General features: G+C 36.0%; 1 protein-coding gene and 1 long non-coding RNA gene across 2 annotated transcripts in view; one reads left to right on the forward strand and one right to left on the reverse strand.

Moving 5' to 3' along the window:
- FMN1 (formin 1) overlaps positions 1-15,767 on the reverse strand; it is a 370,346-nt gene that overhangs the window by 38,508 nt on the left and 316,071 nt on the right.
- The window catches only part of LOC120587227 (uncharacterized), a 71,875-nt gene continuing 62,576 nt past the window's right edge, over positions 6,469-15,767 (forward strand). The window contains exon 1 of the long non-coding RNA XR_005648896.1: positions 6,469-6,863. This is a non-coding gene — a long non-coding RNA (uncharacterized LOC120587227). The remainder of the gene's footprint in view (positions 6,864-15,767) is intronic.

The raw sequence follows: 15,767 nt of genomic DNA on the forward strand, positions 1-15,767 counted from the left end.
GCCTTAAACATAGAAAGTGCCTATATATTAAATATATTATTTTAGCTTAAAAATGTATATACTGAATAAAGATTGCCTAAAAAGAATGATACAAGGCTTCTTAAACATAAAACTTTATATTTAGAATATGATATAGGCTAAAGAAGAGTGTGAGGCTAAAGCTGTACACTGTTTTCTCTAAGTCCAATAAATTTCAATGAACAAAAATGATTTCTTTGTATATTAAAATGATTTGGCTTTGATAACTACACCATTTTAGGTCAAGTCATAGTTATGGCCATCTTTTGTATATAACCCCCCCCCCCATTAAAGCCCGTCCTAGCAGGAATCTCTTTGAATTAGTCTGGTTCTTAGCCAATCAGATACAGAGAAGTGACCTATGTCTCTTATAGGCTACACCAAGTTCCCCCAAATGTGAAACAAACTAGTGGTTTGTTCTCATCCAGTGATTCTTAATTATGTGCATGGCCAAACAAGAGGAAAATTCTTCTAAGGCCTGAGTGATCTTCCTGGAGCACCTTTGTTGTTTTCTGTCACCAGATGGTTTCTGACTGGCTGCTTCCATATGGTGTTAAGTAGACTGTGGTCAAGCTGTCATTGTATATAAATTTAGTGACAAGAAATACCGTTCCCGAACTGAATTAAGCATTACATAAGATTTTGCAATATCTCTATGAATATGGTTATTTGGGGGAGAAAAACAGCATCCAAATGGAAAAAGAGGTATTATTAAGAGGCAATGTATATAGTACAATCTCCGAGGGTTTGAGGGAAAAGGGTCCTCAGGAAAATGAGAAGATCTAGAGAACTCAATTTTTCCTCAGCAAAAGGCCCATGTACAGATAGAAAAGGCAGCCCTCTCCATGGTGTGACCTGGAAGCTCTACCAGCCGTAAATATTTCTCCTGCCATGATGTATGAAATTTCTAACCATGTCATTATACATTTTAAAGTATTAAAATGCTGCAAGCAAAACAAAAAGACATTACCTAAAAGGAAAATGTTTAAAAACTGGAGTCACATTCTCAAATTCTAATATCAAATAAGGTAATTGCAGGCTAAATCTAAGAATCGTAATATTCTGAAATTTGATCCTTAAATTTTTAGTAGTAGAAGTGACACAGTTTCAGTGTAAGAAAGCCAACAGAGAGTGATAGGGAAATTAGAAGGCCATGCCCCATCTAAGACATTTGCCATTGCTACCAGATCTTTCACCTTTCCCAGAGAAGCTAGGATTTTTAAATAAATGTTTCTAACTTAAAGAAAAAAAGATGTTTCAAATTTTGTCCTATAGGACAAAGAGAACATTCCCATTGGCTATATCTGGCTCTGCAAGCTCTGACTTAAACCTTTAGCAGTTATTGACATAACAACATAGGTGGGTTTGTTCTTTCATTCCATGTGCCAGGTCCCATTCTAGGTGCTTGAGATCCCCCAGGGAAGAAAGCAGTCAAAGGTCCCTACAGAACTTTCATTCTAGTTGGAGAAGACAGACCATTAAACCTGAGATAATAAGATCAACTGTGAGTAAGTTTTGATAAAGCATAGCAAAAAAAAAAAAAAAAAAAGTGGAGGGTGGGGAGGAGACAATGTTTAAATTGAAGATGGCAAGTCTTAGATGAACTTGTCCTGATCTACAACTTTGTCTAGGAGTGGTGTGCTTCTTTTTCAGTTTAAATTTGGTGCTGTGTGTGTGAAAAGTGTGTGTGTGTGTGTGTGTGTGTGTGTGTGTGTGTGTGTGTGTGTGTGTGTGTGTTGGGGGAGGGGACCAGGCTTCTCGGAAAACAGTTTGGAGAAGTTGTCAGATATTGACAGCACCAGGGGAAACAGCAATAACAGGCATCCCCAAGCTTGCTCTTTGTTCTCCTCTTTCTTTCACAAGAAGGTATCTCATTGTTTGCAATGAGTTAAATATAATTATTTTTCCAACTCAGGAAACTAAAGTAGCTGCTTAGAATAATGATAGTCTCACAGTTTAAGACAATAAATGCAATAAGGAAAACGAATCAGAATACTGAAAATGAGAAGGTTCACCTAACATCAATTCTGTCTTTCAAACTTCTTTATCAAGGCTACATATGCACAGTGATGAAGCTGGATTTCTGGAAGTGCTCAGAGAAAGCTGAGTGGTGAGTTTGTGTGGTGATCTACCTATAGCACACAATTTTGTTATTGGTACAACTGTGTTGCTCTTCTTAAATTTTAGTTTTCTCCATTAGAACAATAGTGATTTTTCATAATCCTAGGTCACAGAAAGAAAGCAACGTAGCTTCTTTAGAAGGTGTGTTTTAAGAGAGATTTGTGTGGATTTTATTTAATGTAGCCTTTACTGAATAAAGACCATTAGCTTTTGTGTAAATCTTTAATGCCGTGTAATTTTGTTTCCTGGTTCATTTCATGACGTTGTCTTATTAGTTATCATAAAATCGCCCCACAATAACAATTCTGAAATTCATAAGTACTGTGGCCTAACAAGTGAAGCAGAAATGGCCCTTTTCATTCAATGGTTGTGGGGCCAAGGAATGCAAATCAGAACTCAAGATAGCTAAATGCCAAGTGTTAAGCCCAAGTCTGCCACATATGTGTCATGGAGCGGTTGTACGTGCCCTGTGTTCAAGTTTTCTCCTCTGTAAAATGAAGATGATAATACTATCTCTCGCAGAGTTGTGAGGACTAAATGCAAAGGGAACAGTGCTTGGTTGAATCAGAATTTTTGCAGTCAGATCTGTGATGGTTCCTTGTCATGTAGAGGTTGCTGGGAGTTCAAGCTTCCAATGGGACAGCTGCTTTGACAAAGTTAATTACAGGTGTAGGATAGTGGAAAAAGCCTGGGCTTTGCGTCAGGTGGACCTGGGTTGAATTTCTGCTCTGCCACTTATTAACTGAAAGACCTTGGGAAAGTCATTTAATTCCACCGAGCCTTACTCATAAAATTGGAATGATAAGATCTACCTTTCAAGGTGGTTGTAACTATTGGATGCACGGAACGTCAGAGATTAACCTAGTGCATAACATACACTAGGCACCCCAAAATGACAGTCATTTATAACTGTTTGGCTAGAAGCAAATGCTAGTAATCACTATTCCGGCTCTCTGACTTTGAGATGATACAAAGCTTCAAGCAAAATGCTGCTTGCTTTCTTAAGAATGTCCACAACCACTCTCAGCAGACAATAATTTTGTGATCGTTTTCAAGTCAAATCAGGTGTCCTCTGCTTTAAACCTCACTGTTTTCCCATTTTACCCACAAAGCCTATATTCTTTTCATGATCAGTACTGTTTTTCTACAGAAAGGTGTTCCCTACGTCCAACCTAAAGTCATTTTATTTGCTGTTTCAGCCCATTTTGTTTTATTTAATTCTCAGGAGCAAAAGAGAGAAACTGATTTAAAATTTTGCAGATATCTGGGATTTCAGGAGGTAGATGTGTAGAGACAGGTGCTCATGATTACTCTCAGCTAATGCTTTTTCCCACTTAATGATCATTGTGTTACACAGTCTCTGACCTGATTAAATGAATCACTTCCCCAATACTAAATGAAAGATCATGATGCAGGGATCTGTTTTTAAGAAGTAAGCTTTCTAAGAACAAAGATTCCCTCTTTAAGCACTGGACTCTATCTAGTGACCTATTACAGGTTCCCTGCATTGCACAATAAACTCAGTTCTCTCCACTGACACCAAACTGCCGACTTAAAAGACAAACCAAATGCCATCCTTACAAAAATATCAAAGGTATTTTTCATGGAACTAGAACAATTTATCCTAAAATTTACATGGAACCACAAAAGACCCTGAATAGACAAAGTAATATTGAAAAACGAGAACAAAGTTGGAGGTATCACACTAACTGATATCAAACTATGCTATAAGGCTATAGTAATCAAAACAACATAATACTGGCATAAAAACAAACACACAGATCAATGGAACAAAACAGAGAGCCCAGGAATAAACCCATGCCTATATGGTTAATTAAGCTATGACAAAGGGGGCAAGAATACTACAGTGGGGTAAAGACAATCTTTTCAATTAATGGTGTTGGAAAAACAGGACAGATACATGCAAAAAAAAAAAAAATGAAACTAGACCACTTTCTTACACCCTAAATGAAAATAAACTCAAAATGGATTGAAGACTTAAGATTAAGCCTTGAAATCATATAACTCCTAAAAGAAAACATAGGCAATAAATTCTTTGATATTGGTCTTAGTAGGTTTTTTGGGGGTAAAGGGGGATGTTTCCTAGGGCAAAGATAACAAAAGCAAAAATAAACAAATGAGACTACATTAAATTAAAATCTTTTGCACTGCAAAGGAAATCATTAACAAAACAAAAAGGCAACCTATTGAATGGAAAAAGATATTCGCTAGTGATACATCCAATAAGAGATTAATGGCCAAAATATATAAGGAACTCATACAACTTAAAAACAAAACGAACAAACAAACAATCCAATTAAAAATGGGCAGATTGTTGGTAGAATTATAAACTGGTGCAGCTACTGTGGAAAATAGTATGGAGGTTCCTCAAAAAATTAAAAATAGAACTACCCTATGACCCCATAATTCCACTTCTGGGTATTCATCTGAAGAAACCCAAAACACTAATTCAAAAAGATATATGCACCACTATGTTTATTGCAGCATTGTTTATAATAGCCAAGATATGGAAGCAACCTAGGTGTCTATTGATAGATAAATGGATAAAGAAGATGTGGTACATATATATAACAAAACGTTATTCAACCATAAGAAGGAATGAAATCTTGCCACTTGTGACAACACAGAGACCTACGGGGTATTTCGTTAAGCGAAATAAGTCAATGACAAACATCGTATGATGTCACTTATATGAGGAGTCTAAAAATCAAAATAAACAAAATAGAAACAGACTCATAGATACAGAGAACAAACTGATGGCTGCCAGATGGGAGTGGGGCTGGGAGGGTTGCATGAAAAAGGTGAAAAGGATTAAGATGTACAAATTGTCAGTTATAAAAATAGTCATGGGGATGTCAAACATAGCATAGGGAATATAGTCAATAATATTGTAATAACGATGTACGGTGCCAGGTGGGTACTTGACTTATGGGGGGAGGGTGGTAATCACTTCATAAATTATATAAACATGTAACTACTCTGCTGTTCAAAACAAAACAAAACAGAAACAAACTCATAGATACAGAGAATAAACTGATGGTTGCCAGATGGGAGGGGAGTTGAGGGGATGGGTGAGAAAGGTGAAAAGGATTAAGAAGTACAAATTGCCAGTTATAAACATAGTCACAGGAATGTAAAATACAGCATTGGGAATACACTCAATAATATTGTAATAATTATGTATGGTGTCATGGGTATTAGACTTCCCGGGCTGATCACTTTGTGAGGTATATAAATGTCTAATCACTATGATGTACACCTGAAATTAATATAATATTGTATGTCAACTAATTGAAAAAAAAAAAAGGCAAACTGGATTATGCTACTGCTCTGCTTGATGTGTTTACTTGCTTGCTCCCTCTCTGTCCAGGATGAAGGACACTCACATCATGCAGAAAGCCCTTCATGACCTGGCTCCTGCTACGTCCCATTATGGGCTCCATGCTCCTGTCATGTGGGACTCCTCTCTGTTCCCACTCTCAACCTGTTTTCTTGCACCTTTATTTTTGGGTACCCTGCTTCCTCTGCTGTAAATGCCTCCTCCCGCTGCCTTTATCTTTCCCAAATACTCTCATTGTAAATGCCTTTTCTTTCTTTAAAACTCAAGCTCTTCCTCCTCCGTGAAGTCACCTCCTCTGTGAAGCTCTCCACGTGGGTCTTTCCTCCAAGGAGTGGTGAGCTGCACTTTCCAGCAGCACTGTGCTCACATACGTGGGACACAGTACTAAGATCATCTACTGGTAGTCTGCTCATCTTACTAGACTCTGTTGCTTCTTGAGGGCGGCAACCAAAATCAATTTCATAGTGTTTCTCTCAAGTGACACCTACTCCACTTATTTGACAGGTGGATATATCCACAGGAAGGGACCCACACTAAGAGTCCCTGCTCACTATGTCCTCACTGGGGGACCAGAGCCCACTTTCTGACACAGAAATTTCTAATCTTCTATTTTCTTTTTGCAACAAAATAGAAAAAAGTCCAGTAGAATCAAAGGGTGAGAAAGTACTATTTTTCACCCTGTTATATCTTGTTTTAGATTGAAATGTTACTTGGCTTGCTATGTCACAGGCACAAATAAATAATGTCAGCCCTTGAGATTCATCTATATCAGACTGAATTTTTAAAATACAGTAATTATAAAAAATGTAAAGTTTTTATCAGTAAAATGAAGCTTCCAGAAAATATTCAGACAGAAACATTCATCGTCTAAATGTACCAAGCTATCCAAATTTTATCCTCAAAAAGGTGTCGTTCATGCACTGAAAGTGGCTGAAGGAGGAGGTTACTCTTTAAAGGAAGTGGGGGTTTTATGACAAATATAATTAAGTCATATTTATGGATATCCATCTGGGGGTAATAAATTGTGAAATGAGGAGATGGGATAGAGGTTGGAATATCTTCCTAGTATTCTTTACACAGTCTATTACACTTTAATATACCATGGTTTATAGACCTGACATGGTTGGTATAAACCAACAGGACGCATAGTAAAGAAGCTGTTTTTATTACAGCTCTACAAATAGAGGAGCCAGGTGATGCTAACAAGGAAACAAAGGGACCGCACTGCACTTCATGTGGTATCCATCTGATGAGAACACGGCAGTCATTTTTCATTTCTTAGAAAATCGCCCCATCACGCACTTTCCAGGAGAAAAGAATGCTGTCACCAACAAAGGCAATAGCACACTGACATTGGAAAGAGGTATGCCTTTGTAATATTTATTAGAGAGGGGGAAAAAGGACAAATATAAATACATGGAACCACTGAGTTTTGGAAAGGTCTTACCCTAACATTTTTTCCTCTTGGTATGCTTGCCTATGGAGAATGATATCCTCCCATCTAGTCTTTCTATGTTACTAGTTTTCCTGGTTGTAGTTAAAGTAGAAGAATGATCATTTTGGTCTTGTCATAGGGTTTACATTTGTAAATGTCTAGTTGGACGATAAATGTGAAAGCAAAAGGGCCATTTGTAAGTTTTTTGTGTATGTAAACTGGCATGAGGTTGTGTAAAGGCATGATATCAAGATTCCCAATATACAGGTATAATTTGATTTCTGGGTCACCTGTCTATGGCTAACGTGGACCAGAAAACTCAGCCTTCTGATGAAAGTACCAAGTAAAAGACACTGTATCAGAAGACTTTGAAGAGGTCTTTGGAATCATAAAATCAAAGGCACCCAGATAAAAGGAGTCTTAAAAGTTATCTAGTCTAATTCTCAGGCTAATGTTTGAGCCAAGATCCTCTTGGGTTCGATCAGACTTTCCAGATCTCATCATTTTTATCTGCCATTTTCAGTTGCCTTTTATAACTGAACTTGAATATGTTATTGGGTATCAAAGAAAAGGAAATATTGATATCATCTAACTTGGGCACCTGGGGCCTTTCTCAACCAAAGTTCTTCTGAATAACAGAACTCGAAAAATGATTTGGGCAGCTATCCTTCCTTTCTTTCATATGCATATAAGTAGTACCATTATAGATGCAGAGGGAAATGTCAACTCATGACACACAATGGTGGCCTTTTGACCATAGGGCTTAATTCTCTCAGAAATGGTTGAAAAAAGTCAGTCCCGATGCGATCGAGCTTATAAATGACATATGTCCTTAAGTCATTTACATTTTTATATTTCTAAACTCAGGCATGACAATATTGAAATACGTCATAAAATATCTTATTGCTATAATAATTTGAATTAGAAAAATCTCCCCGATTATATAATGAAAAGAAAGAAATTATTCTATTTGTATAGGTGATGAATACAGTTTAGGAGACCACAATATAACTCTAAATGTTAATCATATCATATAGCCAATTTTTCCCTATAGCAGCTATTGCAAAAGTAACCATTTTACCCATTCACAATTCTAGGAGGTAACCAGGTTACTAGTACTGGAATCTAAACAAAGTAATTTTACCTACCATTTATAAGCCAGCCCACTGTAAAAGCTTTACGACTTTTTTTTTTTCAACATACCTTCACTTTAGATGAGAACTTTTGCCCTCACAGGTTAGGTTTTTCAATCACTCACAATATTGACACAACACTCAATCTTTAGGTTTTATGAGGAATCTGCTCTTTCTTCCTAAAGGCAACCATTTCATTGGCTGCTAATATTCTACTATCTTTTTTTTCTCCTCTGCTTCTGCGTAGTCCAGGGAAGTCCTTCAATGCTGTACAACTACCTTTGTTGGCTTCAAGTAACATAGATGCAATTACTTGATAAATTTGATAGTATAATCTGTAACCTAGTTATAAGCCAGTCCAACAATTTAATTGTAAAGAAATGAGAAAATGGATACCCAAGTTGATGAAGGGACTTTCTTGAATCCAGGTAGGTATCTTGATGCATAATCAGATATACTTCCTAATGCCCTCTGCTGCTTCCCGAGGGTGGGTGTGGGGTGGGGTGGCAGGGGATAAGGGGGAGTTGAGCAGTGTTTTTCTCCAGATTTTTCAAACACTAAGGTGGTACCCCGGAGTTGTACTGTACTGCACATTTTCCACAGAAGTATATACATCAGAGAGAAAGTACCAAGATGGAATTTCAGCTTTCACTCTAAATTTCCTGACTCTTGATGCTTTAAAACAGACCATGGGGGTAAAATTTAGAATGATCCAGTGAGAGCCTCATTAACATTAATGGGAGTCAGGTGGTTGCAGTCTCAAACAGGGCCTGAAATTCTCCATGTTATCTCATCTCTCAGGCCCATATATATCTTTAACTTATCAGCATTAATACAAGTGACATTTCTTGTGTAAAAATGTTTTTTCTTAGTCATTTTTTCACAGATACTTCTCAGTAAGCATATTTATAAAATGTGGATTTCACTCAGAGAACAATTATACATAAATCCTGTTTCCTGTAGTATCTACCTTGCCTCCCTGCCATCTCATTCCCAGTGGGAAGGCTACGACTGTCTATTATGCTCTAGAATTTTTTCAGAGGTTACAGAGGGATAGTGAATCTATCTGTAGCTTCATCATTCATGGGGGAGACACCAAATGAAGACATCATCATTTAGGAAATATTACGAATTGTAAAGAAGCTAGATTTGTCAAAGAAGGCTGCCTCTATTTTGTTCCATGAAGAATCTTGGTGAAATTTCAAAGGCAATGGGGTTCAGAGTTGTGAGACTGTAAATAACCATTTGGTGATAAATTGCAAGTGTACTAATATTGGAAGTTCTCCTATCCCAAATAAGTCTGTCCTATCTTGGTATCAGCACTAACCTAAAGGTGTATGATTTCTGGAAGGCATGGATTTTTTTTTTTAACTTTGTATTCAAAATACCCAGCACTTGAGACTATAAACTTAGTGTTAATAAATCAGTAACTTGTTGCTCTATTAATTGGTGAGAATGATGCCAAAAGCAACTGCTAGTTTGAATCTGTAAGCAGGTTTATGAGCAAAGTGCTAACGGCATCCCTGCTCATTTTTCTTTCTGATTTAAAGTAGTGCTCTTTAAAAGCAAGGGTCTCATTTATTTGTTTTTTATTTCATAGTATTTTAGTACTTGATTTTCAACAAATCTTTCTTTAAGCACCATGTTAACAAACTGGAATAAAAAAAAAAAAATTCACTGATTGGCTTCTCTGGGTTTCCCATAACTGTCCCTGAGGCTATCCACATTATTTAGGGCTATTGCTTGGGTCTTTGTACCTCACCTGTTCATGTGTACACTGGGTAAAATGCAACCTTACATTTGAGAACTTTAGAGCTACAAGAAATGTAAGAAATTACTTAGTGCAAACCTCTCATGCTAAAGGCAAGCAAAGTTAAACAACAGGGAATTGGATTTATGACAGTGTATGATAGTAAAATAGTGTACTGGACCATGACCTCTCCAGCCACAGATAATGGGATCCAAGGACAGACAACCCACTAGCTGATCATTTGCTTATGAAGCAGTTTAATACAACTTAAAATAACCAGATTGATGGTGGTGGCAGCAATGATGATGATGATGATGATGACTATGATGATGATGATGATAATGGACATTCACTGAGTATTGAGTGTGACAGATAATATGCTAAGGGATTTACAGAGATCATTTAACCTTTTCAACACATATCAAGTGGGTTCCATATTGTAGATAATAGTGGAGTCAAAATTTCAAATTGCTCCATTACTTTCTAGCTGTTGGCCTTGGATGAGTTGTTTAACTTGGCTGAGTTTTCTAATCTACAAATAGAGGTAATAATAGGATTTATATTAGACAGTTGTAATAATTAAATAAGATGTTTTGTAAGGTCCTCGGCCACTGCACCTGGCACATGAGCTCAGTAAATGTAAATTATTACAATCATAACTACCACCACCACCACAACAATTCTTAGTCATCTAATGATATGCGCTTGTTCAACTTTTCTTGGGTTCCCATGAGCCTTGTCTGAGTAATGCAGCATTCTGTTTTTACTTTAGTAACATGTACATCCCTACAATAAACTCCCCAAGATCTGAAGCAAATGTACTAGATCCAAACATCCCAAATCATGCTTTCAAATGACATCATGGGAAAATGATCCGACATAGTTATAAGTGAGAAAATTCAGAATATAAAGCAGTAGATATGGTGACTAAAATTGTATTAAAATGTATATCACAGACATAAATGATGTATCTATTAAAAATATCAAAAAGTAATATACCAAAATATGTTGCTATTTCTGCCTCTCTGGTCAATACGTTTCTTGTTTTTCATAGGTTTTTAAATTTTTTTTTTTTTTTTTGAGAATTAGCATCATTTAATATAATCAGAAAAAGAAACAACAGATGCTGTGGGAAGCAACAGTAGAGCATCCTGAAAGTGAGTGACCTGCATAAGGTCATACAACTACTTTAGGGCAAAAAAGAAAGAACTTTCTCCTTATTTCAATCTAGTTTTCACTATACCACATTGTTATTCTTTGTAGGTTCCTGCTTTAAAATTATAAAATTGTCATTACAGAGTGGAAAATTAGAGAAATAAGAAGTCATAACTGAAAAACAAGCATTTGAGAATTAAGTTAAAATGCATAGTCATCTAAAGTCCTAAAGTCCTTTATTTATACCTTATACGTACACACGCACAAATGTGAAATTCTATGATCTCCATAAAGTAACTATCCACATATTTTTATAAATTGTCCAGAAATATGTCCAATATGAAGAATGGTTTTGATCACATTTTAAAGACTAAAACTTACATAAAAAGCCGTTACGCATGATCGGAGATCTTAATAGCTTAAGATTGATCTTAACTATTCAAAAAAGAAGAGAAGAGGGGGAAAAAAAGCCATACTCGTATATCAGATAAAATATAATATGGCACCCCTACCTTTACAAAGGAGAGTTCTTCTTTCTCCAGATTATTTATACTAAACCTCTGACATCTTTGTAGCATAAGACATTTGTTAAATAATTGAAGCTCTCCATCCAGAAAAATAAGAGTTCAGATGTTCGGTCATGAACAAGAATGGGCCACCAGAATGTCCAGGAAGTCATCATGAAACACCCATTGCTACCCTTAAACCAGTCTTCTTTTAGAACCCTGGCAAAGTCTAAGTGTACCTATTATAAAACCTGATTTACAGAGGCCTAGCTACTGAAAATAAAGTCTAACTTCCCTGAGAACTGCTCTTGCTTTGAACAGCAAAATACTTTATCTGCTTTTCTTTCATATGGTCAGGAATTTGTCATAGCTGGGGATTTAAATTGGTCCACTGGAAATGGTACCCAAGAATTACCATAAGAGTCGTGAGGTTACCAAGAATCTAGGTGCAGAGAAGATAAGTAAGAGTTTGTTTCTTGGGAGATATTTGCATCTTCTGGGAATTGGGATTCCCAAAGAAGATGCTACAGAAAACATTTTCCACATTAAAGCCCATTTAATTTGTTCCACCAGTAGAAGTTGTGTAGGAAGTCCATTAGCACAGTGATCCTTATCAGAGTCAGTAAAAGAAAATAAAGAAATGAGGCTTGGTTTTAGAACTGACCACAGTGCTTATAAGACTGCAGAGATGAAAGTGCTGATGGTGAGTTTAATAGAATTCAAGCTGGCTCCTCTGGAGTCAGCGTTCAACAATAATTGTCATCTTCCTTTTTCTCCCCTTTTAATAAATCTATATTTTCCCCAGATTTTAAAAGCAATAAATTCTCATTATAGAACACTTGGATATTTGAGGGAGAAAAAATAAGAAAATAAAAATACTGCATAAGTAATGTCTTGTATTAATATTTTGACTCATTTCATAAATGTTAATTATTTATTTGTAATCACATACTCATTTATGCTTTTTTATATAGATGAAGTCATACTGAATATATAATTTTCTTGCTTTTTCATTGAACATGTAAAGGCATAGGTCAACTTTTAAATGAGTACTTTTATAGTTAATTTATAATTTATAATTACTGACAATAATTCTTGAAAAGTAAGCTTTTATTTCAAAGTGGGTATGGAACCTATTCAAATAAAACAAAATAATTTTCTAGAAAGCCAAGATATAATTTCAAAATAATTTTCTAACAGTATTTCTTAAATGAGATCTTGAGAGAGTAATGTTTGGTTAGGAAGCACTAAAATTAAAATATTATCAAAAATTATTAAAGCAGATTTTAATCTTTTGATTTAATTTGGAAATAATCCATTGCTTTATCCTTTAGTCTTCCTCTTTTTGTAGCTCAGTGGAGAAGTGTTTTAGATTATTTTATTCAATGTTTATGCACGAATATTAAACTTGTGTCTACTGCTTCAAAATAGGTTAAAATTTGTCTACTATGTTTAAACCTAATATACCTGTTCTATATTTGAAAAATACAGGCTAAAAAATATCCTTAATAGGAAAAAATATTGAGGGTCAGTGTATCCTTGGAAGCAAGTGTGAAGCCTCTGAGCATATGACAAGCCACACACATACACCCCTCATAAGAAATAGGTCACCCTTAAAATCTGAAGGAAGTGCAAATGTTCAACTACTAAGTTGCAGAAGTGCCACTGTCTCATTCAGGCAGGAGCCCAAAGTTAATTGTGCAAAGAGGAGAAAAAGGAAAAAAAGGAAAAAAAAAAAAAGGAAAAAAATGCTCATGAAACAAGAGGCTTGAAATGTTTTACTGGAGAAAAACCATAGCATTACCTCCTCCTGTGGGATGATAACAATGATTTATGAAGCTGAAGTCATTTCTTGTGATTGCGCTTTGGGGAGATTGGTTTCACATGATCTGTGAAGCCATGCGATGGGAGCTGAAGAAGAACCCCACATGTTCAATGGAGGCTCCGATCTGCCCTCTTCAAGGGGATTCCAGAGCTCCGCGGAGGGGGAAGAAAAGCTATTGCTTTCTGATCCATGAACCCCCTTTTTCCCGCCCACAAGCTCATTAGGTGGACACACGGCTCTCTTATTCTCTTTCCTTTTAAAAGTATTACTGCTTCTGCTGTGTGGGAGTAGAAGCTCATTGTAAATGCACAGCAGGATAGTAGCAAAGCTGAGATTAATTCCCCATGGATTTATATGGGTCGTTCTCACCCACGATGACTTGTACCGTTTCAAAGGTGCTTATGCTGCTGTTTTTATGGCTGGTCACTAACTTTATTCTGGCATATGGCGGTTGGCGCCATGACACGGAGTGAACATTTTATACCTGAATTAAAGTGGCTATTTGACAGTTTCTGTCAGAAAGTTCAGAGCAAAGAATTTGTGGGACAAGATTTATTGCATATTTTATATGGGACACATCTGTTTCTCTGCTAGCTTTGTTCCTTCCCTTAAAAAAACTTAAAGACGTTTCCTAAAGAAATATAACTGATAGAAAAATAAATTTCCAAAGCAGAAGAAAAATATGGTCAAAAGTTGGGCATTTAGGACCTAATTAAAAAAACAGAACAAAAAAAGAACACTTATTTTGAGAAGGAAAAGTGACTATAGTCATGAATAAAAGATCAGTGAAATAATGCAGTTATCATTAGCAATTACTTTATGGTTGGTTTAATGCCATTTATGTAATGAAGTTAAAAATTTAAGTGCATAACTTACCATTTTCTGTATATTTGAAATGGGACTGAAAAGAATAATCTGCCTTTGATGCACTTTTTAAGATTTTGCCATCCCAAATGGTGAACTAAACAATAAGTCTGACCACATCAGTGTTAAACAAAAAAATTACAGATGTTTAAATATTTAAAATTAATATGCCTAAAGGTAAACGCAGACAATTTCCAACCAAAATTCATCAACGTAACATGAAGGGTGTATATAAACTTCATCCTCATCTACAAACTCTTCCCATTGTAGCAAGTGAGCACCATAACAGAAATTCATGATCACATAAACACTGGGCTCAATTTGGACACTTGTATTAACAGACAGGCTACTTTTTCTTTTAACTGCTATGGGAGAGCCTTTAATTCTGAATCCTGAAAATCTGAAAGTAAAACTTTCACTCTTAGAGATTTTGAAAAATTAATTTTTAATTACTTTAGGCCATATGCATTCTCCTCATAAAAATATTAAACATTAAAGATGAAGTCCTCCTTGATAGCCCTCGGCACTCCACCCTCCATCACCCCCGACAAACATTCTCATCCTCTCCTGAGACTCAGCTATGGTTACTGGTTTGAAGTATATCCTTCCAGAGCTTCTGAGTGTCCCTGTGCAAATGTGTACAAGGTTTTTCTAAGTCAGACAGAGAAGATGACTTGTTTACTCATCAGGTATGAGTGGTTCTTATTTTAGTTGAGACTGTCAAATAGTCTTCCACAGTTAGAATACCACCTTATACACCTAACCACCAATAACTGATATTATCAAACTTCGATTTTTGCAAATCACATAGGTTTTGGAACAAATCTTTACTATATGTATTGCAAATATCTTTTCCCATGCTTTTACTTGCCTGTTGACTTTCTTCACAATGTCTTTCATTTGTACATTTAAGTTTGAAGTAGTCAGATTAATAAGTACTTTCCTCATGTCTTTTGCTTTTTAATTCACTTTTTAAAAGGCCTTTGCTATGCTCAAGGTCATAAAGATGTTCCATATTTTCTCATGTATTTTTGTTTTTTATTTGTCTTTTCATATTTAGGTCATTAATCACTTGGAATTGTGTGGGGCAAGACTTCTTTTTCTTTGGAAATGGACAAGCAGTGTTCAGACAGTACTGGTTTTCTAAACGATAATCACAGCATGCTAATAATGGCAGTTTTGTTTCCTCTCTCACATTTAAACATGTCACTTCTTTTTCCTTCTCACTGCCTTGGCTAGGGATTTCTGTTTCTGGGTAAAGTTGACCCATTCATGTTCATTGTGATTACAGATGTATTTGGACTTATGTTAGTTGTATTTAATTTTGCACTTTCATTTACCAGGTTTTTTAGCTATTTCCTCTTCCCCCTTTCCTGACTTCTGTTGGATTCACCAAAATGTCTTTGTTTCATTTTTCCTTTATTCGAAAATGATGAATTTTAACTTTTTGATTGCTGAATATGTTTAAATTTCAATACCCAAAAGGCAAATATCTGTGATTCTAAGGGCATCTACAGTTAATTACAGCTCTGTACCCCAACACTGAACAATCTAAGAATGGCCTGCCCTCCCCTCCTCCCCCTGCCGAGTCTCATGGCC

The sequence above is a fragment of the Pteropus medius genome, unplaced genomic scaffold (assembly GCF_902729225.1).
Source record: "Pteropus medius unplaced genomic scaffold, Ma_sr-lr_union100, whole genome shotgun sequence".
NCBI classification, from domain to species: domain Eukaryota; kingdom Metazoa; phylum Chordata; class Mammalia; order Chiroptera; family Pteropodidae; genus Pteropus; species Pteropus medius.